The sequence below is a fragment of the Grammomys surdaster genome, unplaced genomic scaffold (genome assembly GCF_004785775.1).
Source record: "Grammomys surdaster isolate TR1022 unplaced genomic scaffold, NIH_TR_1.0 199, whole genome shotgun sequence".
NCBI classification, from domain to species: domain Eukaryota; kingdom Metazoa; phylum Chordata; class Mammalia; order Rodentia; family Muridae; genus Grammomys; species Grammomys surdaster.
Window position 1 is genome coordinate 2,174,310 of NW_021604644.1, and position 9,184 is coordinate 2,183,493.

The following is a 9,184-nucleotide window of genomic DNA, read 5'->3' on the forward strand; positions in this document are numbered from 1 at the left end:
GGGGTAAAATGAATGTTTAAGGAAGGGAAGGAAAAAGGAAGCAGGGGAGGGGGAAGTGTTTGGAAAGGACTCAGCATTTGCTGTCAATCCTGTGGATTCAAGCTCCATCCCCAAGACCCACACGGTGGGAAAGAGAATCCAGTCCCACAAGCTGTCCTCTGACTTCCATAACAAGCTGTGACACGTAAGTACCCACCTACCCTTCCACACAAAATAAGTAGTCAATACATTTTGTAAAGAAAAGACCAGAAGGCAAGTGTGGTGGTGTATGCCTTTAAATCTAGCATTTGGGAGACAGAGGCAGGCTGGTTTCTGTGAGTCAGAGACCAGCCTGATCTACAGTCAGTTAGTTCTATGCCAGACAGTGCTGCATAGTGAGACTCTGCCTCAAACAAAAGCAAAAAAAAAAAAAAAAAAAAGAGGGGGCTGGGGGAAGGAGAAAAGGAAAGACATTTAACAATAAAATCATTGGATGAAAGAATCCAGAAACCATTACAAAAATTATTAAAATCTGTATATTTATAAGACTTCCAAGACAATACAAAGTCAGCTGATAAATCAAGAAAAGGTTTCCTGAGGTGACATTTACCCAGAATGTGAATCAACAGGGAACTACAAAGAACAAACAGAAAAAAAGATGGTCAAAGGATTCGAATAGCCAGTTCCTCCCCCAAAGGATAGAAATAGTTCAAGAAAGAAGATTAAACTCGATCTCTTTGTCCAACACGCACACAAATCAAACTTCCCAGGAACTAATTTTTCGCCTATCAGATTGGCAGTGCTTTTAAGGGTTGTTATAGTCACTCTATTGTTGGTGAAGCTGTAAGTAAGCACGCCCTTGTGTGCCTGGGGAGGAGGACAGACTGGTGTAAGCTTTGGAAAGCGATTAGGCAACATTTATTTCAATGTTAGCATTCTATCCCTTTGATTCTGTGAATCCACAGCTAGGAATTTGACCATCAAAAATAAGCTAAAAATCTCTCAAAAGAGGCATAACAGAAACTCAAGGCAGCATTGTCCGTAGAAGCGAACGGGACTGGAGAGAAAGCTGTGTTTAAGACCTTGCTGCTCTTCCAGAGGACTTGCGTTTGGTTCCCAGCATCCACATCACGTGATTCACAACTGCCAGTAACTCCAGCCTGTTGGGGAGCAGAGACTGAGAGCTTCCAGCTGCTGCACCTACCCAGCCTTGATAGTGTCCTCTAGTTTCTGAACTCTTCCACCTGTGTGGTGGAAATGCTAACTGGGACTCCGGGTAGACCTGGCTGAGTCTCCTGAGTACTAGGCTCTGGGCTGAAGCATCTTGCCTCTCCTTCTCCTCTCTGCACCACACCTGCAGCTCCCATCCTTTCTCCTCCATCCCCCTTCTTATTCTTTGAAGACATTTTCCCCAGACGTTAAACAAATGAACAAATATTTGATTTTTAGAGGACTCACATCAAAAACAGTGAGAACAATGGGAAAAAAGTGTCAAAAGACAGATCATAAAAAATAAATAGTAAAACTGTAGCTATCCTGACTTAAGAGATACTGGCCTTTGCCTTGTAAATTTTAATATGTGTTTGAATTACCTGGGGACTGTGTTAACATGCAAAGCCTGACCTAATAGAGCTGGCCTGGGCCCAAGAAGTTGTACTGCTTGCAGGCTCTCAGCTGGAGTCTCTGTTCTGCCCGGTGGACCACATGCTGACCAGCAAGTCTTCCCGCTGTTGGGAGGCTGAGTAACAGTGTGACACCTGTGGGGGCCTAGACTCTGGACTCCTGCTGGGTTCTGAGGAGTACAGCAGGAGACAACAGACAGAGGAGAGTGAGACCAGAGGTGTTTGTTCTGGGTTGGAGGAGTCTCCTGCTAAACTGCAGTGGGCTGCCGATCATCTCCTCAACATCACAGCTGTATCAAGTGGCTCACTGCCTCTGCTCTTTTACAGAGTTCTGTGGCTGCCTTACCCCTTCTCCATCAGGCCTGGGGTGTCAAATTCTCTGAGGGTTACTAGGTCTGGCATCCTGTTCCATTTTTAAATGTGATCAATGCTTCGAAAAATATTTACTTACTTATTGTGTATGTGTGTGCGTGCAGGTACGAGTGTGTGTGTGTGTGTGTGTGTGTGTGTGTACCCATTGAGGCAAGTAGAGATGCTAAAAACCCTGGAACTGGAGTTGTAGGTGTTCGTGAACGCATATCAATTGCCCATTTGGTACTGGCAATCAAAAAATATCCTTTGCAAGAGCAGTAAGTGCTCTGAACTGCTGAGCTATCTCTCTAGGCACTTGTCCAGTCTTTAGTAAATGTTACTCAGTATGTCAGCAACTGTGCCATCGTCTTCTCTGAGGACCCTGACAGCAGCCGTAAACATTGCCTAATGCAAGATTTTGTGATGGTGTTTTTGTAAAAGGGTCTTACTTCATATCCCAAGCTGGCCCTCGAAATCATGATTCTCCTGCTTCCACATCCTCCTAGGTGCTTGGATTACAGGTATACTCCAACACACTGGACAATATAACACACACACACATTCTATATGCATGCATGTATATGTATATGTGTCTATGTACATATATGCTTATATAATGTATTATAATATATAATTATATATTCAATTGGATTATATATAATTATATATTACAATGTGTTATATTGTATAATATAATGTGTACTACATAATTAATTATATCATATATCTATGTTATATATCTACATGTAGCTATATGCATAATTATATTGTATATGTAGTATAGAGATACATATTTCATATATATTAGCAGAATACTAGAAAGAAGTCAGCTGTGCCTCATTAAAAAAGGATTAAGTGACCAGGCATGGTGACCATTAAATGGCAGAGGCTGGCAGATCTCTGAGTTTGTGGCCAACCTGGTCTACAAAGTAAGTTCCAGAACAGCTGGGGCTACACAGAAAATCCCTGTCTAGATAAACAAAACAAATAAACAAACAAAAAATATTAAATGATGTTACAGGTCCTATCTGGTGGTGTCATATGCACCATTGGAAATGTTGTCCCCAGTCTAAATTCACCTGCATGAAAAGGTGTCTGAGACATTTGCCAAATGGAAAGAGAAAACAAAAACCAGGCAAAACTCAGAACAGCCTGCAATACACAAAGCCACTCATTAACAAAAATAAATATGGGTTTGGTGCAGCTCAGTGAGAAAGCGCTTGCTTAGCAAGCACAACGCCCTAGAGCCGACAACCAATGCCACAAAGGAAGAAAAAGTAAACACAAACCTCTGAATTTAAAGCAGTAAATGCTACCCTTCCTAGATTTGGATTGACTATGATGACCACCTTGCTCAAAATAAACAGCAGCATAAAGGCAGGGCAGGGCAGGGCTTTCTGCCCATGGCTCTGCTGCTCTTTGGGGCAGTCTTGCTTGCATGCAGGTCTGGCTTCAGGTACTGGCAGGGTAACTTCAGTGTGACAACTGAAAACCTTATGAGGTTTGTGCCTCATATGCTTCAGTAAGCACTCCAGCCTAAGCCATGTAGTGTGGCTGGACCATGTACTAACCACTGACCCTCCAGGAACTCAGTGAGTCAGGAAGACTCCCGGAGAAAAAGCTTAGAAGGCAGAGTGTGCAGGGATTTGTTGGCCAGTGAGTCAAGGCCTCTGAGATGTTTCACCATGCTGGGCAGGCCCCTACCTTGTGGAGCAGAGGCTGCCTCCTACCATAGATGCTGAAAACCTATGTATGACTTGCCTTCTCAGCTTCCTTTTGTCAAATATAGCAGGAGCATAGGATGGTCCAGTCAGGCACTACTGTCTCAGGCTGTCAACATGAAGCAGTGACACTAAAAGGAACCTGAGCAGACACCATCCCAATAGGGACACAGCTGTTGCGTGATTGGGACATCCTGGTCTGAAATCTCCCAAACTTGGGCCTTCCAAGTTTTATGGACTAGAAAAGAATCGTGAATCCTACTTCTGTGACCCCAGGGTTGGTTTCTGCTGCATGCAAGCAAGATTCTTGCTCAATATCTACATGTGTGTCAATATTCCTGATTTTAATCGGGGATGTCCCCCTCAGCCTTATGTTTTGAATATTTGTTTCCCAGTGTATGGCAATATTTAAGGATGCTGTGGACCCTTGGATAAACCTTAGCTGGAAGAAGTAGGTCACCAAAAGCCTCTTATTTGTTTGTTTGATTGTTTTATGCTGGCCACAGACTTTCTAATAGCTAATGATGACCTTGAACTCCTGATTCTCTTCCTCTGTAAATCTAGGTCTGAAATTATAGGCTTTGCACAACCACATCCAGCTATGTGCTGGCATTGTTTTTCTTTTGCTCATGTGTGTGTGTACACCCGTGTATGTGTATGTACTCTGTATGTACTCTGTGCTATAATTATAGGCATGTACTATATGTGAGTATGTGATAGCTGGAAGTCAATGGTGACTATCTTCCTACACAGCTTTCTACTTTGTTTATTTTAAATTGTATTTATTATTATTGCTGTTATTGTTGTTATCTTGTTTTGTTCCTGAGACAAGGACTCACTATGTGGCCTTGGCTAGCCTAGATCTCACTATGCAGACCATGCTGGCCTCAAATTCATAGAGATATGTCTGCCTCTGCTTCCTCAATGCTGGGATTAAAGGCGTGCATCACCGTACCTGACGTGTTTATTTATTGTGTGTGTGTACGTGCATGCCATAGTACAAATGTGGAAGCCAGAGGACACTTTCAGTAGTTGGCTCTCTCCTTTCACTATGTGGGTCCCAGGGATTGAACTCAGGTCATTAGGCTTGGCAATAGGTATAGTTAGTTAGTAACTGAGCCATCTCAGGAGCCCCTCCACTTTATCTTCCTGAGACAGGGTCTCTCAATGAAGCAAGAGCTCACCAATTGGCCAGCAAGCCCCTGGGCTCATGTCTCCACCGTCTAGGCACTGGCATTATAATCCTGCACTGCCACACCCAGCTTTTTATGTGGGTGCTGGGAATCCAAATTCAGGTCCTTCTGTTCGAGCAGAAAGCACTTTACCAACTAAGCCTGCTTCCCAGCCCACAGGGGCAGGCTTCTGAAGGTGACCATATAGTTTTGAATCTGCCCACTCTGTTTCTTAGCTGACTATGATGTGGACCGCCACCACACACACACACACTCCTGCTAAGACAGATGGAGTCCTGTGGTGAATAGCCCTGGAAACTCAAAGAAGGAGGACAAGGGCATCTTCATTTTTGCCTTTCACTTTTACATACTGTTGGAGTTGATTATCGTTCAATTATTACTATTATTTAGTTTTAAGATATCGTGTACTCATTTGGGTAGGGATATGTGCCTGTGGAGATCAGAGGGCAGTGTCAGCCACCTTCCTCCATCTTTCTACCTTCCTTATTGAGACTGTCTCCTAGGAAACCTGGAGCTCGCCGATTAGACAACAACGGAGAGTTGATGAGCTTCAGGGACTGTTGGGCCGTGGAAGAGCATCTTGGCTCATGGGTTGGCATGGGCCTGGAACCCCAAGACTACAGGTGTTCGGCCACGCCCCCAGAACCCAGGGCCCTGACACTCGGTCTAATCTCCAGTCTAATCTCCATGTAACCTGTACTGTCAGTCCCGTAAGACACAGGTAGAGGGTGTGACTGACAGGCCTCTGCCTTGAGAAATTTACATATTAATGAGTTATCTAAAGATGGGAGGGGCATAGCTAATTAAGTTATCCCTTCCCAGTCCCTCCTCTTTCCCACTCCCCTATATAAGCCAGCTCTCCCCTGGCTCTTGGGGGCGAATGCACATCAAGATCCAACTTTCATGCCATGGACAATAAATTTCTTCCCACGGACTCCACGTGTCTTCTGTGCCTGCTGCTGACAAGTTTCCAGCTTTTGAAACTTCAGACTTTCTCCAGTATGTGGCAACCTGCTGGCAGGGGAGCCCTGGGACTCCGCAGCTAACCTCCATGGGCAGCCTCTGCTGCAGTCCCGGGATGCTGCTGCTCGGGCCCGGATCCGGGCTTGGGACTCCCACCTGCGTGTGTTTCTCCCACAGCTGGCGCCTAACGTGGGACACAGACACCCACGGACTTCAAGATCTGGGACGCCCAACCCGTGAGGCGCGGTGTCAGAGCCTCCTGTCTCTTTGTGCCAAGCCGCCAGCTGTGCTTGTGTGTCCCCGTCTCTATTTTGATCTGCTGCCTCCACCCAGTGGCGTCTGGAGGCTCCAAATAGAGACATCAGCCTCCGGGTCCACCGCAAACTGCCCAGCCTAGCAGAACCCAAAGCTGAGTGAGGACTCCCCCTGCCAGGCTTAGCTCTGTGCACCCATTCAGCACCATGTGTGGAACCTACTCAGCTAAACCTGCGCACGCTGATGTTTCTCTCCAGTGCCTGTGAAGAACAGAAGATGCACAGAGACTCACAACTCAACACAACAGAGAACTCCACGCCCACGTGATCCCCGAGGCACGTGGGTTATCATTTTTCCCCTGCTAGTGGTAGACAACACGTGCAGAGCCAGCTCCAAGAGTGCCCCCTGCTGGCACCTACAAAAACCGTGAGTAACATCTCTCTCTGTCCACCTCTCTTTCTCTCTCGTGTTCCTTGCTAACGTCTTTTCTCTAATTCTTAGCTACAGTCTAACTCCTGCCTAGTTCAAAAAGACTAGGTCTCTCTCTCCACCTGTTCTCCAGCTCAAGGGCAAGATGGTGGTGGCTCCCTAGCCCCCCACTCTTCCCATACCCCCAGCTCCACAGAGGGCTCCTTCACAGCTAACAGCTGTCCTTCAGGCCACAGCGCCTGCTATAACCCTTGTTCTGAGACTCTTTCCCTTGGTTGAGAGACTCCTTCTCTCAGCTGAGACTATTCTCTCTCCCAAGAGCTGCCGACTCCAACCCAGCTCCCATGTGTCTCCTGAGACTTAGTCTTTTACACAGAACCTCACTGCTCCTAACTCTCCTATCAAGCCCCTATGTTTCTTGCTTTGAGTTTTCTTCAAGGTTACTTTTTCTTCTCTGTCTTTATATTTAAGATTAAAAACAAAGTGGGGGGAACCCTGCTAGTGAGCACAGGGCAGAGCAAGCCCCTCCCCCCACTGCTTCTGAACCCTCCATTAATGCTTTTCTCCCAAACAGGAATACCTACAACAATGTTCGTGCTTTTCTGCCATTAATGCCTTTTCTCCCTAACAGGAACTTTTAAAACAATAATGTTCGTGATTTTCAACCCAATTTTTTTTCACCTTTTGTTTTAATATTTCCTTTTCTCTCTAATACTCTTGATATATGTCCAACATTTTCTTCAACTTTTAAGATTTCTTCAAGGTTCAAAAGTCATCTAAATCTACTTCCACAGGTTAAATCAACATGCTGATCATCATTTCTCAAGTCTTAATTAACAACCTTTCACAGGCAAACTGTTGCTACTTATCCCAGATACATAGTTAACATGATGTTTTTCTCCTTCAGCCATCAAAAAACAGACTCAAAGATATCTTCCAAGACTAAAATTTCCTCAAACACCTTTGCCTTTCCAGAATCTTAATGACAGACCATGATGTGCTTGCTCCCAAGTGATTTAATGCTCAATATCCAGCCTTTGCATGCATCTCCACACCTGGGATGCTGCTTCCCTGTGATTATACCCACAGATCCAGCAGAGACAGCGCCATCTTCTGGAACCTGCCTGAAATGCCAAGCTGTCTTCTCCCAGCCATCTCGTCTGACTATAGACTCCAAAGACACATTGAGACCCAGAGACAGCGCCACCTCCTGGAACCCGCCAAGCTGCTTTGTCCCAGCCATCTCATATGGCTGAAGACCCAGAGACACATGCCAGACTCCAGAGAAGCACGCCAAAACCCAGAGATGCTCCCTAAGACACAGAAATACATGCTGAGTCAGAAGACAGATACAGACCTTCCAGCTGCAGATAAACTCTTTTGCCAAAGTCACATAGCTGAAGTAACATGTTAGTGAGGAAAACATAATGTCTATTTAGATTAATCAGATGTCATTACCCTCAAACTGTACAACATGTATTTAATTGATTCGATGATCCCTTGCCTTCCCAATCCCACCCTCAATTCCCGTTACCCTTGGCTTAATTATGCTGCACCTCCGCCCCCCTACCTGTGTAGTGTTTTCTTTTGACTTCCTCATCCAAAATTTTCACTACAGATGACACTTATTCTGATGACACCTCTCCTAAAAGAAAGGGAATTGTGGGGCGGTGAGCTACGAGAGACAGCTGGGCGCCTGGTCGAACGAGCTTTGAAGCCCAGAGACCCCCTGGGATGGAAGGCGTTCAGCTCTGTTCCTGGGCCTCTGGCTCTCTCAGCTTCAGCCCTCCACAGCCCCTCCCACAGAGAGGTCTACATCTCCAATAACCTGCACCTTGCAGACTACAGATGACACAAGAGATGCCCCTCCTTTTATGAAAGAGAAGAGAGTGGGATGTTGGGCCATGGAAGGGCATCTTGGTTTGTGGGTTGGCATGGGCCTGGAACCCCAAGACTACAGGTGTTTGGCCACACCTCCAGAACCCAGGGCCCTGACACTCGGTCTAATCTCCAGTCTAATCTCCATGTAACCTGTACTGTCAATCATGTAATACACAGGTAGAGGGCGTGACTAACAGGCCTCTGCCTTGAGAATTTTACATATTAATGAGTTATCTAAAGGTGGGAGGGGCATAGCTAATTAAGTTATCCCTTCCCAGTCCCTCCTCTTTCCCACTCCCCTATACAAGCCAGCTCTCCCCTGGCTCTTAGGGGCGCATGCACATCAAGATCCAACTTTCATGCCATGGACAATAAACTTCTTCCATGGACACATGTGTTTTTTCCCACAAGGCACCTGCCTGCCTTTCCAATTCTTATTCCCAAATGTTGTGTTTATGCACATGTACCACCACTCCCAACTTTAACATGGGTGCTGAGGATCTGAACTCAGATCCAACAGAATGGTTTCCCACCCTATTTGCTTTCAGAGACAAGATCTCAGTAACTCAGGCTGACCTTGAACTCATGATCTTCCTTCCTCTGTCTCCCAAGTTCTAGGATTACAGGAATGTATCAGTGAGCTTTGCCTTATCTTTTACTTTTATATTGCTGTCATAATGAAATAATAGTGAAAACATAAGAGACAAGAAAGAAAATAAGAAAGAGGTGCAATTATTCAGATCTTCCAGGAAATAAATGGCTTCCTTAGAAATTCCAAAGGTGGTTGTCT